The sequence below is a fragment of the Thalassophryne amazonica genome, chromosome 12, assembly GCF_902500255.1.
Source record: "Thalassophryne amazonica chromosome 12, fThaAma1.1, whole genome shotgun sequence".
Classification (NCBI taxonomy): domain Eukaryota; kingdom Metazoa; phylum Chordata; class Actinopteri; order Batrachoidiformes; family Batrachoididae; genus Thalassophryne; species Thalassophryne amazonica.
Window position 1 is genome coordinate 94,571,702 of NC_047114.1, and position 21,179 is coordinate 94,592,880.

General features: G+C 43.2%; 1 long non-coding RNA gene across 1 annotated transcript; it reads right to left on the bottom strand.

The window, feature by feature from the left end:
* Nucleotides 1-16,486: 16,486 nt before the first annotated feature.
* LOC117522486 lies at nucleotides 16,487-20,325 on the bottom strand. Its single transcript, XR_004564225.1, has 3 exons — nucleotides 20,133-20,325; nucleotides 19,941-20,019; nucleotides 16,487-16,524 (listed from the first exon to the last, which is right to left on the bottom strand). It is a non-coding gene; the product is annotated as an uncharacterized LOC117522486 (long non-coding RNA).
* Between the last annotated feature and the right edge of the window lie 854 nt (nucleotides 20,326-21,179).

Genomic DNA, 21,179 nt, shown 5'->3' on the forward strand with positions numbered 1-21,179 from the left:
TACAAAAAAATTACCTATTTAATAGCTTTTAGAGGTCATTTTTATTATTGTAATAATATGTAAATATACCGAAATAAACCTCACTAATGATTTGCAACACACAAGCTTGACATTTTTACTATATGTAATAATAATCACAGACCTCATGAGGGCCGGACAGAGACATGCAAAGGGCTGCATGTGGCCCCCGGGCCGCAGTTTGCCCAGGTCTGCTCTATAGGTTTTCCAGGCACGGCTAACTCGGACGAGGTCCTGGGGAAGACCCAGAACACGCTGGAGGGTTTCTATTTCCCAGCTGGCTTGGAAACGCCTCTGGTTCCTTCGACGAGCGTTAGAGGACGTGGCCGAGGATAAGTAAGTGTGGACTGAGCTGTTTGGTCTACTGCCAGCATGACCCGGACAGACAAATGAATGAATGTACACTATGCCAAGGCACTTGTAGAACATTCCAGCCTGATTGGGACTTGGGACCCTCCCCGATTGGGACCCTCTGGTCATAAACCCACTTCCCTAATCCCTCTACCATGAAGTCCAGCTATACAACATGTGATTATTGGCTGATTCTTATTGCTACACATACTGTATACTTGTCAATACACACCAAGTATACTGAGATATTTCTGCATACCTTTCAGTATAAACAAAGTATCCTGACAATATTAAGTATAACTCAGTTACGTTTTAAAATAGAAGGGTTACAAAAGCATGTATAAAAAAAAAAGATTGCAATGGAAAAATGCAATTTTCAAACATCTTTAAAATTCAGCGGTGCAGTGACGGAATATCCTGGTTCACCACAACAGCCTCCTGGACCATCTAAAGCCTTCCAAGGTATCAAACCATCAACTTCATATCCATGAAAGTGACATCAGAGCACACTATGCATCTGGAAAGTATTCACGGCACTTCACTTTTTCCACATTTTGTTATGTTACAGTATTATTCCAAAATGGACAAAATTATTATTTTTTTCCCCCCTCAAACTTCTACACACAATACTCCATAATGACAACATGAAAAATGTTTTTGTGACATTTTTGCAAATTTATTAAAAAAAAAAAAAAACTAAGAAATCACACATATATCACAGCCTTTGCCATGAAGCTCAAAACTGGTGCCTCCTGTTTCCACCGATCATCGTTGAGATGTTTCTACAGCTTAATTGGAGTCCACCTGGGGTAAATTCAGTTGAGTGGACCTGATTTGAAAAGAGACACACCTGTCTACATATAAGGTCTCACAGTTGACAGTCAGAGCACAAACCAAGCATGATGTCAAAGGAATTGTCTGTAGACCTCTGAGACAGGATTGTCTCGAGGGACAAATCTGGGGAAGGGTACAGAAACATTTCTGCTGCTTTGAAGGTCCCAATGAGCACAGTGGCCTCCTTCATCTGTAAATAGAAGACGTTCAGATCCACCAGGACTCTTCCGAGACGCCCGTCTAAACTGAGCGATCAAGGGAGAAGGACCTTAGTCAGGGAGGTGACCAAGAACCCGATGGTCACTCTGTCAGAGCTCCAACATTCCTCTGTGGTGAGACAAGAACCTTCCAGAAAGACAACCATCCCTACCATACAGGCCTGATTGGTGGATTGCTGCAGAGTGGCCAGACAGAAGCCACTCCTTAGTAAAAGGCACACGGCAGCCCATCTGGAGTTTGACAAAAGACACCTGAAGGACTCTCAGACCAGGAGAAACAAAACTCTCTGGTCTGATGAGACAAAGATTGAACTCTGCTGTGAATGCCAGGCATCATGTTTGGAGGAAACCAGGCACCATCCCTACAGTGAAGCATGATGGTGGTAGCATCATGCTGTGGGGATGTTTTTCAGCAGCAGGAACTGGGAGACTAATCAGGATTGAGGGAAAGGAATGCAGCAATGTACAGAGACATCCTGGATGAAAACCTGCTCCAGAGCACTCTTGACGTCAGACTGGGGCATGGTTCATCTTTCAGCAGGACAATGACCATAAACACACAGCCAAGATGTCAAAGGAGTATCTTCAGGACAACTGTGTGAATGTCCTTGAGTGACCCAGCCAGAGCCCAGACCTGAATCAGACTGAACATTTCTGGAGAGATCTGAAAATGTCTGTGCACCGACGCTCCCCATCCAACCTGATGGAGCTTGAGAGGTGCTGCAAAAAGGAATGGACCAAACTGCCTAAAGATGGGTGCACCAAGCTTGTGGATTCAAGAAGACCTGAGCCTGTAACTGCTGCTAAAGGTGCATCAACAAAGTACTGAGCAAAGGGTGTGAATACTTATGTACAAGTGATTTCTTAGTTTATTTTAAATAAATTTGCAAAAAATTCAAAAACCTTTTTCATGTTGTCATTATGGGGTGTTGGGAGTAGAATTTTGAGGGGACAAAATGAATTTATTCCATTCTGGAATAAAATTGTAAACAAAATGTGGAAAAAGTGAAGCGCCGTGAATACTTCCTAGATGCACTGCAAGCACTTCCTTTAAATTGTTAGTATACAGCATGCAACAGTTCCTAAATCTTACCTGTATACTAACTGTGCTACAGAAAATAAGACAAAACTCACAAACGGGTTAACTCGTAATTCGTAAATTAAGAATTTCTGCACAAACACAGTATTATAACTGCTTACTGTCCCTTCCTGTTTCTGAGAAGATGCTTTGACTAACCATGTGTACAAACTACTACACAGACAACGTGTGTGTGTTGGCTTAAGCGTGTTTTAGGAAGTTCAAGAATAGTGTGTTTCTTATCGTTTAATACACTCTGTGCAGTATTTGCATTTGGGTTCATGTGAAACTCTAAAGATCAAGTGCCCCTTCATAGTTTAACAAATCTATGTTGTCTTTTGTCTGTCAGCTTCCCTGTGTCGATCAGAGTCACCACAACGTATCCAGTAGAGATCTGCATTGGGATTTGGTGCAAGTTTTATGCTGGATGCCCTTCTGACGCAACTCCAGTTTTACCTGGAGAAACACACACACACACACACACACACACACACACACACACACACACACACACACACACACACACACACACACACACACACACACACACACAGCCCCAAGGGGGCCCATCTCTCATCCAAGTGCTAAATGGGGCCTATTCTATTTATCTTCTGAGATCATACGTACACAGAGCAGTTTTTGTACAGTTCAACATATTGAGGAATCTCTGCAGTTAAATATATTTGGAGACACGTTAAAGATATTCAAAGTCCCACAAGTCTGTTAGCGCACACACAAACTTCCTAGATCCAAGCAAAATTTACACCTGAAATGGCTTTTTTTTTTTTTTTTACACATCCACAAAGTCCACGTGATCTGTGAAACACACCCATGGAGTGTAGGAGAGAGAAAGAGGGCCCTATCTGTACAATCTATGGTGCCTGTTCTAAAGCACATACAGTGGGGTAAAAAAGTATTTAGTCAGTCCCTGATTGTGCAAGTTCTCCTACTTAGAAAGATGAGAGAGGTCTGTAATTTTCATCATAGGTACACTTCAACTATGAGAGACAAAATGAGAAATAAAATTCCAGGAAATCACGATGTAGGATTTTTTTAAAGAATTTATTTGCAAATTATGGTGGAAAATAAGTATTTGGTCAATAACAAAAGTTCAACTCAATACTTTGTAACATAATCTTTGTTGGCAATGACAGAGGTCACACGTTCCTGTAAGTCTTCAGCGGGTTTGCACACACTGTAGCTGGTATTTTGGCCCATTCCTCCATGCAGATCTCCTCTAGAGCAGTGATGTTCTGGGGCTGTTGCTGGGCAACATGGACTTTCAACTCCCTCAACAAATTTTCTATGGGGTTGAGGTCTGGAGACTGGCTCGGTCACTCCAGGACCTTGAAATGCTTTTTACAGAGCCACTCCTTCATTGCCTGAGCAGTGTGTTTGGGATCATTGTCATGCTGGAAGACCCAGCCACGTTGCATCTTCAATGGTCTCACTGATGGAAGGAGGTTTTGGCTTAAAATCTCCCGATACATGGCCCCGTTCATTCTTCCCTTAACACAAATCAGTCGTTCTGTCCCCTTTGCAGAAAAACAGCCCCAAAGCATGATTTTTCCACCCCCATGCTTCACAGTAGGTATGGTGTTCTTGGAATGCAACTCAGCATTCATCTTCCTCCAGACACGACGAGTTGAGTTTCTACCAAAATGTTCCATTTTGGTTTCATCTGACCACATGATATTCTCCCAATCCTCTTCTGGATCATCCATATGCTCTCTGGCAAACTTCAGACGGGCCTGGACACATACTGGCCTAAGCAGGGGGACACGCCTGGCACTGCAGGATTTGAGTCCCTCTCTGCGTAGTGTGTAGCCTTTGTTACTTTGGTCCCAGCTCTCTGCAGGTCATTCATCAGGTCTCTCCGTGTAGTTCTGGGATTTTTGTTCAACGTTTTCATTATCATTTTGACCCCATGGAATGACATCTTGCGTGGAGCCCCAGATCGAGGGAGATTATCAATGGTCTTGTATGTCTTCCATTTTCTTACAATTGCTCCCACAGTTGATTTATTCACACCAACCTGCTTGACTATTGTAGATTGACTCTTCCCAGCCTCGTGCAAATCTACAGTTTTCTTCCTGGTGTCCTTTGACAGCTCTTTGGTCTTGGCCATGGTTCAGTTTGAAGTCTGACTGTTTGAGGCTGTGGATAGGTGTCTTTTATACAGATAACGAGATCCAACAGATGCCATTAATACAGGTAACAGGTGAAAGACAGAAGAGCTTCTTAACGTTTGTTTGTGGGTGACCAAATACTTATTTTCCACAATAATTTACAAATAAATTCTTTGAAAATCCTATAATGTGATTTCCTGGATTTTTTTTTTTTCATTTTGTCTCTTAGTTGAAGTGTACTTATGATGAAAATTACAAACCTCTCTCATCTTTCTAAGTAGGAGAACTTGCACAATCAGGGACTAACTAAATACTTTTTTACCCCACTGTAGGCCAACTGCATATGGGACGTGTCAAATTCCACTTTCCGATGTACACAGCACTCAGTCTGAGCACAAGGTATGGTGGGGGGATGTATTCTGTCATTTAAGAAATCATGGGCATGTTTTGGGGCACAACATAAATTAACCCAAGAACAAAGCCATCTGTTATTATATATATATATATATATATATATATATATATATATATATATATATATTTAAGAGCAGCGTGCACTTCAACTCAGCACATGGCTCTAAAGTAGGGAAGCTTGAATCTTTGATTGGACTGGGTTGCTTGACGTGAGGATGTTTCGCTTCAAATCGCAGAAGCTTCATCAGCTAAAATTCTTGCCCTGGTAGTCTGACTTCTGTCTTGACCCTTGTAGAGAAGAATAAACAGAAGCCACAAAAGCTGGAGTTTTAAACCTAACTAGACCCCTCCTACCGAGAGGCAGACTGCAGGGACCATCGTGGGTACCCACATATTGTGAGGGCTTTCCAGACATGTTGTTATACCAACAGCAGATTACATCACTGCAGTAGAGTCAGCCATTAAATATAACAGTCTGTCAGAGTCAGAAGCTGAGGACCTCCGACTAAGAGTCACAGCAGTGCTGAACAGTGCTAAGCCTCCTCCGTCCAACATCACAGGAGAAGAACGGAAAGCTTTGTTAGCATTGCAGAAGGACCAAAGCATCCTTATCCTGCCAGCAGATAAAGGCAGATGCATGGTGGTCCTGAACACATTGGACTACGAGACATTTTGGACTACGACAGGCAGGCATACTACAGACTGTACCCTGGGGACACCACTCCATGCATCTATGGGCTGCCCAAAATCCACAAACAGGACGTGCCACTCAGGCCTATTGTATGTAGCACAGATTCCATCACTTACAATTTGGCCAAGCACCTCAAGTGGATTTTGGCTCCTCTAGTGGGTAACTCAGACCACCATGTGGAGAACACACAAGATTTTGTGAATAAGATCAAGGACCTGCAGCTGGAGGCAGATGAAACTATGGTGTCATTTGATGTGACATCGTTGTTCACCTGCATCCCCACCGCTGAGGCCATCTCAGCTGTGAGGCAGAGACTGCTGGAGGATACGTCTCTGCTTGAAAGGCCCAAACTCACACCAGACCACATCTGCCAACTCTTGGAGATCTCTCTTAACACCACGTATTTCCTGTTTAGGGGGAATTACTACAGGCAGATACATGGTTGTGCGATGGGGTCTCCGGTATCCCCCATTGTGGCCAATCTGTACATGGAGAGAATGGAGAAGAGAGATTTGACGTCTTTCACGGGCATCGCTCCCAGTCATTGGTTCAGATATGTCAATGACACATGGGTTAAAATCAAGCAATAGGAAGTGGAGGCCTTTACAGAGCACATCAACTCGGTGGACTCCAATATCAAGTTCACACGTGAGGATGCCAGAAACAACCATTTAGCCTTCTTGGACTGCGATGTTACAATTGGAGAGAACAGGCAGCTCCAGACAGGGGTTTACAGAAAACCCACTCACACTGACCAATATCTGCTCTTTGGCTCAAACCACCCCCTTGAACACAAGCTCGGGTTGATCAGGACTCTTCAACACAGAGCCCTACAGGTGCCCACAACTACAGAGGGAAGGGCTAAAGAACAACAACATGTCCGGAAAGCCCTCACAATATGTGGGTACCCACGATGGTCCCTGGATAAAGTGCAGAAGTCCCAAAGAACAAAGAGACCAGACAGACAGGAGACGGAGCCAAGAAGAAGAGGAGTGTCTCTCCCTTATTTAGCAGGAATAAGGAAAAACTACAGAGGATCTTCAGACAGCACAAAATCCCAGTTTACTTTAAACCTGTTAACACCTTGAGACAGAAATTAGTTCATCCTAAGGACAGGATCCCTAGTTACAAACAGAGCAATGTAGTGTATTCTATCAGATGTCAGGAAAACTGTAACAAACACTACATAGGTGAGACTAAGCAGCCGTTACACAAAAGGCTATACCAGCGCTGCAGAGAGGGCGCCAGTGGGCCTCAGTCTGCAGTTCATCGCCAACTTAACGACACTAACCACACGTTTGAGGACAAGGAAGTTAAAATCTTAGCCAAAGAGAAGAAATGGTTTCAGAGCGAGGTGAAGGAGGCATTGTATGTGAAACAGTTGAAACCCAGCCTTAACCAGGGAGGGGGTCTGAGACATGCTTTGTCCCGTTTACAATGGGGTACTCAGGTCAAAGCAGTTTCAGTCTTTTGTTCATGGTAATGAGTCATTCACGTCATCAGGAGACATGTCAGGAGAGCCGTCAGCCCCATCATTAGGAGGGACAGCTACCCTGTCATTAGGAGGGTGCTAACTAGAGCACAATAGGTGCTAATTAAAGCAATTGTTTAGTCACTAGCCAATAGCAGTCTGCCTCTCGGTAGGAGGGGTCTGGATAGGTTTAAAACTCCAGCTTTTGTAGCTTCTGTTTGTTCTTCTCTACAAGGGTCAAGACAGAAGTCAGACTACCAGAGCAAGAATTTTAGCTGAGGAAGCTTCTGCGATTTGAAGCGAAACGTCCTCACGTCAAGCAACCCAGTCCAATCGAAGATTCAAGCTTCTCTACTATGGAAACCACCTGGACAACTGAGAGCCTTCACAGAAACACATGGTTCTAAGTAAACGAGAGAAGTGAGAGGTGTTCTGGCAAAGAAACAGATCTGCAAACAGAGTCAGAAAGTGCACAAGTAAGCAATTTATAAGAGGCAGATGACCCACCTGTAAACAAGTGTTTGGTTAAACATGTATGCTTTAGGCTTCCTGTCTGTCTTCTTGGAAAAGACACTTCATCTGCACTGACCCAGTCCAACCAACTGCAAATGGGCTCGACAAGTAACCTGGGACTGGCGTCCCATCGTGGGGAAGTCAAATTCCATTGTGCTTCATGCTACAGGATCCGGGATAAGCACCGGCCTGACCGACCGCTGCATATCTATGGGCCTATATTATTTCCAGAGTATAAGTGGCAGTATTTTTTTAACTAAGTTGGGAGGGCCTATGACTTTCCTCCAGTGGGACTTATACACCACAACCCCCCCCCCCCCCCCAAAAAAAAACCACAAACACACATTCATTAATAACAATAATTTCTTCATAAAATGGTTCTCTAATCTGATTGTGGTTTTAGAGACACAGCTTTAAGTAAAATGCACTCTATGTCACTCACTCATCTTCAACCGCTTATCAGGGATCGGATCGTGGGGCAACAGTTCCAGCAGGGGACCCCAGAGTCTCCTCTCAGATGGACGTGACTGGAACACCTCCCTAGGGAGGCGCCCAGGGGGCATCCTAACCAGATTAAAATTCCAGCTTTTGTTGGCTTCTGTTTTATTCTTCTCTACAAGAGTCAGACAGAAGTCAGACTTCCAGAGCAAGAATTTTAGCTGAGGAAGCTTCTGCGATTTGAAGCGAAACATCCTCGCGTCAAGCAACCCAGTCCAGTCGAAGATTCAAGCTTCTCTACTATCCTAACCAGATGTCTGAAATCACCTCAGCTGGCTCCTTTCAACATAAATGACTCTGTCAATGTTTAGAAATACTAGGAGCATTAACAAATTTATTTTGCAACATCACAAAACACAAACAATAAATGTAGTTCCGTCTGGAAAAAAAAAATAAAAAAAAGATAGGGCCCAGAGCAGAGTATTGCTAAATATATTTGTGTGTTCAATTGTTTTCTTGAATTGTTTTCCTAATGGCCCAGTCACACGGCACACAACTCTTCCTGAAAGAAGGGAAAAAAGTAAAAAAAAAGTCACAATTTGTTGAGAAAAGGTGGACGAAGGGGCTTAATCACCGAATAGCCTGCAAAGTAAGAGCATAAAAGGGACGAAAGAGGAACTTAACAAAACCGAAGCTAATGATCTTGACGCTTTAAATGAAACATGGCTGGAGCCACAGCTGGAGCAGTGTGTGTCTGCATCTCTGAGTTCCAGGACTCGGCGCTGGGATGGAGCTCATAGCGCCTGAGTCCTGGAGAAAGTGCAAACAGAAGCTGTGGAGATCTGTGCGCACATCGGTGGACCCACCTGCTCTGGTTCCTTGTCCAAAACAAAAGAGGGATCCATCATCATCAGAATCCACACTGTCAATGCTGCGTGCTCCGTCTTGCTCCAATAAAAAAAAAAAAAAAAACACTCTGGTGTGCTGTGTGGTCACTGCTGTATCACTGTATTACGTAAGCTTATATACGAGGTCTATTAGAAAAGTATCCGACCTTATTATTTTTTTCAAAAACCATATGGATTTGAATCACGTGTGATTACATCAGACATGCTTGAACCCTCGTGGGCATGCGAGAGTTTTTTCACGCCTGTTGGTTACGTCATTCGCCTGTGGGCAGTCTTTGAGGAGTCGTCCACCCGCTCGTCGATTTTTTTCATTGTTTAGGAATGGCTCAGAGACTGTTGCTTTGTTTGATAAAAAATTTTTCAAAACTGTAAGGCACAACTGAGTGGACACCATTCAATAAATTCAGCTGGTTTTCGGTAAAAATTTTAACGGCTGATGAGAGATTTTGGTCTGGTAGTGTCGCTTTAAGGACGGTCCACGGCGCCTGACGGCGATCTGCGCTTCGAGGCGGCAGCGTCTCGCCGTTTCAAGTTGAAAACTTCCACATTTCAGGCTCTGTTGACGCAGTAAGTCGTCAGAGAACAGAGAACTTTCAGAAGAAGTCGGCATGAGGAGTTTATTCGGACATTCCATTGTTAACGGTCATTTTGTAATGAAAGAACGTGCGGGCAGAGTCGCATGTCGGGCTGGACCCGACCGCGGGGGGTCGCGGCAGGAAAAACACCTCCGTTGGAAATCTTAACGGGCAAGTTGGAACATGCCCAAGCTGTTAAACAATTTCTCAGTTACTCACTTGTTGAAAGCCATTAAAAGCCGCCTGAATTCTACAAATGGTTTTCAACACAGAGGTGTTTTTCCTGTCGCGGCGCACACAGATTTGCCGAGTCGTCACGGAAACGACTCGGCGAATTTGCGCGTACGTCTTTCATTAAAAAAATGTCCTTAAACAGTGGAATGTCCGCATAAATTCCTCATGCCGGCCTCTTCTGAATCTTCTCTGTTCTCTCACGATGTCCTGGGTGAATTAAGCCTTAAATTAGGATGTTTTCAGCTCGAAACAGGCCAACGACAGCACCTGGAAGCGCTGCAGGACGTCCCGCTCCGTGGGAAGTCCTTACACCGACAGAAACACCCCATAATCTCTCATCAGCCGTTAAACTTTTCACAGAAAACCAGCTTAATTTCTCGAATAGTGTCCACTCGGATATTCCTCACAGGTCCAGAAAAAATTTTGATAAAGCAACGCGCGCCGTCTCGAGCAGCGTGTGAAACAAAGGAATTCAGCCGAGAGGGCGGGACCACATCTCACTCAAGGCCTGCCCACAGGGAAATGACGTCACCGACACGCGTGAAAAAACTCACGCATGCGCACGAGGGTTCAAGCATGATTGGTGTAATCGCATGTCATTCAAATCCATATAGTTAAAAAAAAAATAAAAGGGTCGGTTTATTATCTAAGAGACCTCGTATATATATATATACAGTGAGGAAAATAAGTATTTGAACACCCTGTGGTTTTGCAAGTTCTCCCACTTAGAAATCATGGAGGGATCTGAAATTTTCATCTTAGTTGCATGTCCACTGTGAGAGACATAATCTAAAAAAAAAAAAAATCTGGAAATCACCATGTATGATTTTTTTAATAATTTATTTGTATGTTACTGCTGCAAATAAGTATTTGAACACCTACCAACCAGCAAGAATTCTGGCTCACACAGACCTGTTAATTTTTCTTTAAGAAGCCCTCTTATTCTGCACTCTTTACCTGTATTAATTGCACCTGTTTGAACTTGTTACCTGTATAAAAGACACCTGTTCACACACTCAATCAATCACACTCCAACCTGTCCACCAAAGCCAAGACCAAGATGACTGTCAATCTCCCTCGGTCTGGGATTCCATGCAAGATCTCACTTTGTGGGGTAAGGATGATTCTGAGAAAGCTCAGAACTACACAGGAGGACCTGGACAATGACCTAAAGAGGGCTGGGACCACAGTCACAAAGATTACATTAGTAACACATGATGCTGTCATGGTTTAAAATCCTGCAGGGCAGCAAGGTCCCCCTGCTCAAGCCAGCACATGTCCAGGCCCATCTGAAGTTCACCAGTGACCATCTGGATGATCCAGAGGAGGCATGGGAGAAGGTCATGTGGTCAGATGAGACCAGAATAGAGCATTTTGGAATCAACTCCACTTACCATGTTTAGAGGATGAGAACAACCCCAAGAAATCCATCCCAACCGTGAAGCATGGGGGTGGAAACATCATACTCTGGGGGTGCTCTTCTGCGAAGGGGACAGGACAACTGCACTGTATTGAAGGGAGGATGGATGGGGTCATGTATTGCGAGATTTTGGCAAACAACCTTCTTCCCTCAGTAAGAGCATTGAAGATGGGTCATGGCTGGGTCTTCCAACATGACAATGACCCCAAACACACAGCCAGGGCAACTAAGGAGGGGCTCCGTAAGAAGCATTTCAAGGTCCTGGAGTGGCCTGGCCAGTCTCCAGACCTGAACTCAATAGAAAATCTTTAGAGGGAGCTGAAACTCCAAACCTGAAAGATTTGGAGAAGATCTGTATGGAGGAGTGGACCAAAATCCCTGCTGCAGTGTGTGTAAACCTGGTGAAAAACTACAGGAAACGTTTGACCTCTGTAACTGCAAACAAAGGCTACTGTACCAAATATTAACATTGATTTTCACAGGTGTTCAAATACTTATTTGCAGCACTAACATACAAATAAATGATAAAAAAAAATCATATATTGTGATTTCCGGATTTTTTTTAATTTTTTTTTTATTATGTCTCTCACAGTGGACATGCACCTAAGATGAAAATTTCAGACCCCTCCATGATTTCTAAGTGGGAGAACTTGCAAAATCGCAGGGTGTTCAAATACTTACTTTCCTCACTGTATATATATATGTGTGTGTGTGTGTGTGTGTTGATTTATAACAGAAAACTGTCAAATGAGGGAATAAATACAAGTATAAAGATGAATTGACTATATCACAGCAGTAAATTGATCAGTCGGTGTGAATGCCGCGCAATGACTCACGTGCGGTTATTTCACGAGCTGCAGCTGATCCACAATGTGAATTGTGCGTTCCAGAAAAGCTCTTTATATAATCTTTTGAATTATCTACCTGTTGCCACATGTACAGAAGGGCTGGATTGTCATTCCTACACTCATATTGTTATATTGAATAAAAAAATAATAAACGCACGCAGGAGCTGCAGCTTTTGCTGCCGCTGCATTCAAGTACCGTTGGAAATTACAAAAGTTTTACGTTGTTTCAAATTCAGCAGTTGCTTGTGGCAAAATAAATAACGGTATCCACACAATCGATTAATCCTTCCCTATATAAGGTGCCTGAGCCCATTGAAGCTGAACCCCACCCAGATAAAAAAAAATCCAAGTAAGCAGGCTGAGTTTACCCTGTAATTTCCGACGGCACATGAACACAGCATCAGCAGCAGTGCTCACAAACCGGCTTCTGCACTGTGTGAAAACATTCAGCTGCTCGAACGAAGTCAAACTAAACAATAACATTACAAAAACTAAACTAACGATTAAAAAACATCAAGAAGGACAACAAAACACGGACGAATTGAGGTTTTCGTTGCTCTACATTCAAATTTTTAAACAGTTTCAAAATCCGAAAAGAGTCAGTTGAGGTGGCTTGGGCATCTCTTCCGGATGCCCCCTGGATGCCTCGCTGGAGAGGTGTTCCGGGCACGTCCCATTGGGAGGAGGCCCCGGGGAAGACCCAGGACACACTGGAGGGACTACATCTCTCGGCTGGCTTGGGAACGCCTTGGGGTTCCCCCGGAGGAGCTTGTGTGGATCGGGAGTTCTGGGCGGCTTTGCTTGAGCTGCTGCCCCCGTGACCCAACTCTGGATAAAGCGGAAGAAAATGGATGGATGGATGGGTTTCAAAATTCTGACAAAGCGCCAGCTGCAGGAACAAAGCTGAGCAAAGGTTAAATGATGCCAACGAAAGTCAAGGAAAGTCCAGATTTCTTGTTTCGTTTGGGCTTCGTTGCCCTTCGTTAAGTGCCGTGTGACTGGGCCATAATTTGTTTTGGTATTAAAGTTGTTATTTTACTTAGGATTGTATTCGTAGTTTTCACTCTTATTTCTTATTCTTACTTGCCTTTGTTCTCTGTTGGAAAGTGCATGTCGAACTGGATTTAGCCAGTTTTTACCACTTAGGACAAAGAGAGTCAGAGTACATTATAAATCATACATGTCCCATTATTGCGCAGGTCTTGGGCAGGAGGTTGGACCGCCGTCGAATGCCCACGGGGACCAATAAGGAAAGGATTTTGTGAAATAAGGTCCACCTCTGTCACGCCTATGTTGAGCTTATAAAAGCTGTTTCTGTCTATTGTTCGGGATTCCGGAAGAGCGGATCTCGTCTGTGAGAGAAGTTCTCCAGAACCCAGGCCTGATTTTTTCACTGTGACTTTGAATAAATTTCCAAGTGCAGAATAGTTCAAGTTTGTACTTTGAGGGGCAATATACATAAAGGACTGGAGAAATAACAGTATGCATTGCCAAATAAATCATTAAAAAACAATCATTCCATTCAAAGGAACAGACACAAAAACAAGTTGTACCTTACAGATCTGATTCCCCCCCCTGCCCCGCCTTAGTGGTACCTTAGTGTCTCTGAGTGGGATGGGGGGGTGTTTGTGTGTGTGTTTTGGGGGTCTGCTTTAATTGACCTGCCGCCCATGTCATGTTGATGTAAAGCTGTAAAACACGACCCCTTCAAGCAGCATCTTGACTCGAGCGCCGGGTGTGAATGTGAACGTGCATTTTGTGCGTGTTTCTCACCAATGCACAAGGCATTCTTCCCCCTTCAGACGGGACTCGTGCATGAACATGATGCTCTGTTTAAAGTTCTGAGTCCTGTGGAGAATAAAAAGCTCGCTGTAAAAGGTCGTGACCACATGAAGCCATTATGAGAACACACACTGAAAACTATATAATAAGAACCGAGATGACATGCAGATATTCTGACTTCACTGACTGACACTCAAAAGTCCCCCTGCATCAGCTTCCGTCTGTTTCCTTGAAAATGCCCCAATTATTTATTTTGAATGACTGCTGCAGCCCTCACATGAGTTTTACAGGCGGGAGTTTAACGAGCATGTTGCACATACGTGCGTAGGACACATGCGCTTGTCAGACATAATAATTGCTTGTCCTGGAAAGATACCCGAGAAGTGTATACTGTCTCGGGTTTGAGACAAACAGTGTGGTAAGCGAGTGAAAGATGAGGGTGTGTAAAAATAGAGGCTCACCGCCGACCATCGTGCTACAACTGCAAAACAGCTACGAGACTTCCTTCCTGTTAAAAGACGACACTTTGAAATATGAGTTTGGCCACAGAATCGTTCTGCATTTGCCTTAAAGTACTTTGTACTTTTTACTGACAGAAGGATAAAATAAACTACATAAAAGCAATACAAATGTGCATATATGTATGTATGTGTTGATCAATTTCATATGGGGGGGGGGGGGGTCATATATAGAATAAATCCTATGTTTGCAACAGCCATCGAACATGGAGATACATGGAGATACTACTACATGGAGATACTCATACTTTAAAGTATGAGCAGAAATGCCCATTGGTTAGAATGCATAATGCAAAAAGATAAAAACGAGCAATCCAAAATTACTGGCGTCTGCCAATCCGGTGTCGCAGACCGAACGGTCCCCCCCTAAAAATTGGTCTGCCTGCATTCACTGTGCATGCATCATTGGGACCACAGCAGTTCATCTGAGTCACAGTCTCTTCCCCCAATGCAATCGATTATTAACCATCAGGTGACAAAGTAAAACCTCTTAAATCATTCTAAAGTCAGTTTTAAGCAAAAATGAAGCCGTTTTAAGCAGAAATGAGGTGAAACTCTGTGACCGACGCACAGTGAACAGATCAGCTAGCAGCTCATGTAGCCTCGGCGCTCTGATCGCTTCATCCATCTTTTAGGATGAAATAATGCTGAATTTATGTGGAAATGATTGTTGTACAAAAGCTTCAGATATCTGTCGCTGAGTTAGATGATGAATGGAGGCAGTTTGAAGCAGAAATGAGGTGATAATCAGAGAACCGCGGCTAATGATGCAGGCGCAATGAAGGAAGGGCGGACTGATTTTCAGGGGGGACCATTCAGTCGGTGTCACTGGATCCGGATCACCTCCAAAATTTAATGGAGTCTTCCATGGCCTAATATCTGTGGTGAAAATTTTGTCAAAATCCGTGCAGTAGTTTCGACGTAATCCTGCTGACAGACAGACAAATAAACACCGATGATTGTATTATGTCCTTGGCGGACATAAAAATAAATGCAGCGATATTCATCAGAGAATCCTAAGTCCCTCCTTTTCACTCGGGGTCACCACAGCAGATCTGCATGTTGATTTGGCACTAGTTTAACACCGGATGCTCTTCCTGATGCAACTCCACATTACACGGAGAATGAGCCGGGAACCTTCCGCTCTGGAAACAAGCAGCTTTTACCGCTTGCCCACCACCTCCATATTACTCAGAATGAACTGTTTGAAAAAGACTGTAGATACTGGTCATGGGTGCCAACATGTTTTTTTTTTTTGGTGGGGGGCAACAGTTATCTTTGCACTTAAAGCTGAGGGCGTGGCCACTTTGACTGACAGCTGGGGTGTTGTCGCTGCATTTTTTTTTTTTTTTTTTTTAGCATTTTATTACAGATATCTGTAATGCAGGGGTGGTTAAATGGTAAATGGGCTGCATTTATATAGTGCTTTTCCATCTACATCAGTGCTTTACAATTATGCCTCACATTCACCCCAATGTCAGGGTGCTGCCATACAAGGTACTCACTACACACTGGGAGCAATAGGGGATTAAAGACCTTGCCCAAGGGCCCTTAGTGATTTTCCAGTCAGGCTGGAATTTGAACCGAGGATCTTCTGGTCTCAAGCCCAACACCTTAACCACTAGACCATCACCTGTATGCCACGGCCAATCTTATTTGCATGCTAATTAATCACACCTTCAGCCCCGCCCACTATCCCATTCATCCGAGTTGGCAGCTTCGCGTTAATTTACATACTGGGTTATGATTTGTCCATTTGCGACTGAAACAAACTCAGATTTGAATTAAGTGTGAAGACACCGCCTGCCCCTTCTACAGAGGACTGTGAAAAAGAAAAAGTTCTTCAGCAAAGCGACAGTATGTGGAAATATGACAAAATGAAACACGCCTTCAGATATGAAGCAGAAGAAAAGCACATCTTTAAAGGCTGTGAGCCGATGAAAACATCATTTACACATCAGCTTGGAGAAAAAGAAGCTTGTACGCCCACACGGGTTCGGTTCTCTCTCTCTGCTGCACATTTTTGGTCCTTACAGGTTTTGTGTAGGCAGGTCTGCTGCAGAAATACAGAGGCAGGTCATCCCCTGAAGGAGGGAAATGGTATCACCACAATGCATTTCACAACTCTGACGGTAACATGAGCAGTGTTATTGCACATTAACACACGTGTTCATTTCTGGCAAACACATGATAACTATATTTGTCATGATCACTCTATGCTGCAGTTTAAACTGTTTGCAACATATTTCAGAGGTGTGTTCTTGCACTTACCAATGCCATTATTGTCCATCCATCCATTTTCTTCCGCTTCATCCAAGGTCGGGTTGCGGGGGCAGCAACTCAAGCAAAGCCGCCCAGACCTGCCAATCCACACACACCTCCCCCCAGCTCCTGCGGGGGAACACCGAGGCGTTCCCACGGAGGAACAGGGGGATTATTATTGTATTATTTTTTTTTTTAAAAACTCTTCCTAATAATAAAGTAAAATTACAGTCTGCAGTGGCTGAAGCAACACAAACCAACGCAAAAACCCACACAAGCAGTGACCTCTGCATACTCACCAAAATGTCTGCTGACTGACACAATTTTCTTATGACATTACGTTAAAAATAATGGACGTACTGAATTCCTTCAAACTTTGTGGGATTATTGCTTGGATAGAGATCTAGAGGTGATTAGATTTTGGAGTAGTCAGGTCAAACGTCAAAGAAAATATGGCCTGAAAACACTTTTTTGTATTTCTCAACACCCAAGAGACAGAGATGGATAATCTAAAGAATACGAGGTCTGTGATTAAAAAAAAAGCGGTCCTTTTTATTTTTTTCAAAAAATAAATGGATTTGATTCATATGTTTTTAGGTCAGATAAGCTTGAACCCTCGTGCGCATGCATGAGTTTTGTCATGCCTGTCGGTGACGTCATTTGCCTGTGGGCAGGCTTTGAGTGAGGTGTGGACTCCCCCTCCCGTCGGAATCTCTTTGTCTGATACGCTGCAGGGAGACGGCGCGCTTTGCTTTATCAAATTTTTTCAGGACCGGTGAGGAATATCTGTGTGGACACTATTCGAGAAATTCAGCTGGTTTTCGGTGTAAAGTTTAACGGCTGATGAGAGATTGTGGAGTTTCTTTCGCTTTAAGGACAGCCCACAAAGCGGATCGGAGCGGCGCGGTCTGAGGTGGCGTCCGTCTGGCTGTTTCGAGATGAAAACATCCTAATTTAAAGCTCTGTTCACCCAGGACGTCGTCAGAGAACAGAGGAGTTTCAGAAGAAGCCAGCATCAGGAGTTTACCCGGACATTCCACTGTTAAAGGAGATTTTGTAATGAAAGAACGTGCGGATGAATTTGCAGAGTCGGATCCGTGACGACGTGGCAAATCCGTCTGTGCCGCGACATGAAAAACACCTCCGCGTTGAAAACCATTTGTAAAATTCAGGCGGCTTTTGATGGCTTTCAACAAGTGAGTATCTGAGAAATTGTTTAACAGCCGGGCATGTTCCAACTTGTCCGTTAAGGTTTCCAACGGAGGTGTTTTTCCTGTCGCGACCCCCCGTGGTCGGGTCCGGCCGACATGCGAATCTGCCCACACGTTCTTTCATTACAAAATCTCCTTTAACAGTGGAATGTCTGGATAAACTCCTCCTGAATTCTTATGAAAGTTCTCTGTTATCTCATGACGTCTTGGGTCCACAGAGCCTGAAATTAGGAACTTTTCAGCTTGAAACAGCGAGGCGCTGCTGCCTCGGAGCGCAGATCGCCGTCAGGCGCTGTGGGCCGTCCTTACGGCGACAGTAAAACTCCAAAATCTCTCATCAGCCGTTAAAATTTTCACCAAAAACCAGCTGAATTTATCGAATGGTGTCCACTCAGTTGTGCCTTACGGGTTTTGAAAAAATTTTTATCAAACAAAGCAGCAGTCTCTGAGCCATGCCTAAACAATGAAAAAAAAAATCGATGAGAGGGTGGGCCACTCCTCACTCAAAGACTGCCCACAGGCGAATGACGTAACCGACAGGCGTGAAAAAACTCTCGCATGCCCACGAGGGTTCAAGCATGTCTGATGTAATCACATGTGATTCAAATCCATATAGTTTTTGAAAAAAATAATAAGGTCCGTTACTTTTCTCACAGACCTTGTATATTGATCAACAAAACATTTTTGATTGATTAGTATGAATGACTCCATGCATAGCAGGAGGTGGTAATGGTAGAAAATATATATTTTTTTCAAATATGCTTACATCCACTTCAGAGATTGTGCATTGTGTAATTTGGGAGATATTTCATATAGGAAGTGGGTGTCTGCCATGACAAAAAACCCCACCCCATGCAAAAAAGAAAACTGCAATATATACTGTAATTCTAACATCTTTCAAAATATTAGAATGTAACTGTTTTGACTTCATGATTAGTTTTGATAAAGCCTGCGTTGAACACAACATTCAAGTTTACGATATATAATGCTCCTGACTTGGTAGTACTTGTTTTAGAGAAGTCACAAAAACTACATAAGTACTGATATTATTACAGTGATCATGCAATGATCAAGTCACAGCATAGCAAGTTGTAGTAAATCAAGTGTCATGGCCAAGCCAAAAACAAGATCTCAGGCTAAAGAATTTGATAAAACCTTTGACAATGGTTTATGTTTTTAAAGTTTTTGAAGAGCATGGCCTCCTCCTAAGTTCTGTTATTCACACAGTGTGACTGAAATAAAACCTTTGTGAAAGAATTGTGTTTATAAAGTTTTTGAAGAGCATGGACAAACTTTACACATAGCGGAATAGCCAGATAATTGAAAACAGACCATACTTTGGTACATTCAAGCGGTGGGGGTTATTTTCAAGATATAGGATTCATTTTGATGCCAAAATGCTGGTATTAATATTGTGAATCATTTCCCAAGTGGATGTATTGAAATTCTGACTTGTGGTTTTACCACCTCCTGCTACCATGCAGGGATGGTGGCCAAATGTTAGTGCGCTTGGTTTCAATGCAGAAGGTTCCCGGTTCAAATCCCACCCCTGCCATATTTCTCCATGTAATGTGGAGTTGTGTCAGAAAGGGCATCTGGTGTGCCAAATCAACATGGAGACCCACCTTGGATTTGCTATGGCAACCCCGAGTGCAAACAAGGGAGCAGCCGAAGGGACTTATAGTATGAATGAAGTCATGTGATGAAGTCACACAGTCAAAAACACCATTACAGACATACATATACTTACTTTTCAATTCATATTATGGTGCGTAGTATTATGGCAGGTATGTCACCTGATTCCTTTCCTTTTTTAAATGAAACGAGGCTGCTCTCTGCACACCTATTCAGGAACGTGCACCTGTTTGTTCAGGATGCAGCCTGGCTTTCTGCAGCCAGCAAACAGTATAACTGCAGAACTACCAGACAGACTGGTTCGTCAGACGAGCTCCAGCATATCACGCATATGTTCGGCTGGATTGCGCCTGTTCCGACTGTGCACCCTCAGTAATCTGAAAGAATGAGACCTGGAAGACGGGAGCTGGGTTCTCGTAAATGGACAGGATGTGATGTTATTTCTTTCCAGCTGCTCCTGAACTGTTGCATCTGCCCCCCCCCAAAAAAAAACAAAAACATAAACGATTATAAGCATGTGCAATTAGATTTTAGACAGCTGGAGAAAAAATATAGAGAGAGAAAGACAATCAACATAAACACACCTTTAATATTTCCCAGGTAGAGGTGAGGAATGACTTATCAGAAGGACACAAGTGAAGCAGACATGACCAAAGCATCCTTGACAAAGCTGATCATACGGAGCAATGACCTCACATCCGGTGATTAGACACCAATCAGGTAACACTGCCAATGTCCATCTGTTAAATACCAATCATTAGATCACTAATTAAACAAACGAGGAGGCAACTTTTTATCAAACCCACCGTGTGGATTTCAGGTCAAAGCTCGTGCCCATGGTGAAAAAATATCATCCTACCTTATTAATTCCCTTACCCATGGCGAAGAAAGAGATTGATTACGCTGAAGATTCTCGTATAGTTTAGAAATTCTTAACAAGCTATTTGAGTGTCAAAAATCGTTGCAGACCGCAGCTCCGTGCGAGCGGCCCTGTATCAGCTCCCACTGAGGAATTCTGGGAATTGTAGTCAACAAAAGGAGCGCTGCGCACGCACAGGAGTGGGAATCTTTTCAGCCCAGATGAAAAAATTAAAGCAAAAAGAGTAACGACTTAATAAAAAATACGTATCAGATCAGCTATCAGAAAAATGTCATAACAATGACGTTATGATTTTATTTTTTTTTTAAGGATGAATTAATCATGAAGTAGATCTAGCTTTATTTTATTGAAAGCAAGAAGTTTAAAAAAGTACTCCCTATATTTTTCATCAATTATTAAATGTATTTATTTAGTTATTTATTGTTTGTTTGTTTCAACAGATACTATTATTTATTTTAATAAGTTTATTTGCATTTTAATTAATTACTTTAAATAATTTTTTTTATTTATGCTAATCCATGTTTAGTTATCCATTTTATTTTTACCTTCTCTGCTATTCTATATCACACACAGACACACACACGGGGGAGGGGGTGGGGCTATCGGCTGCAGCTAAGTTAAATATGGGTGTCCCCTTGGCCTTTTCCAGTTGTTGGGATCATCATCAACACTGAGGAACCTGCATGCTGGGTCATGTGTCTACAGAGAAGACTGTCCAGAGAAACGCACCATTTGACCAAAATGTTATAGC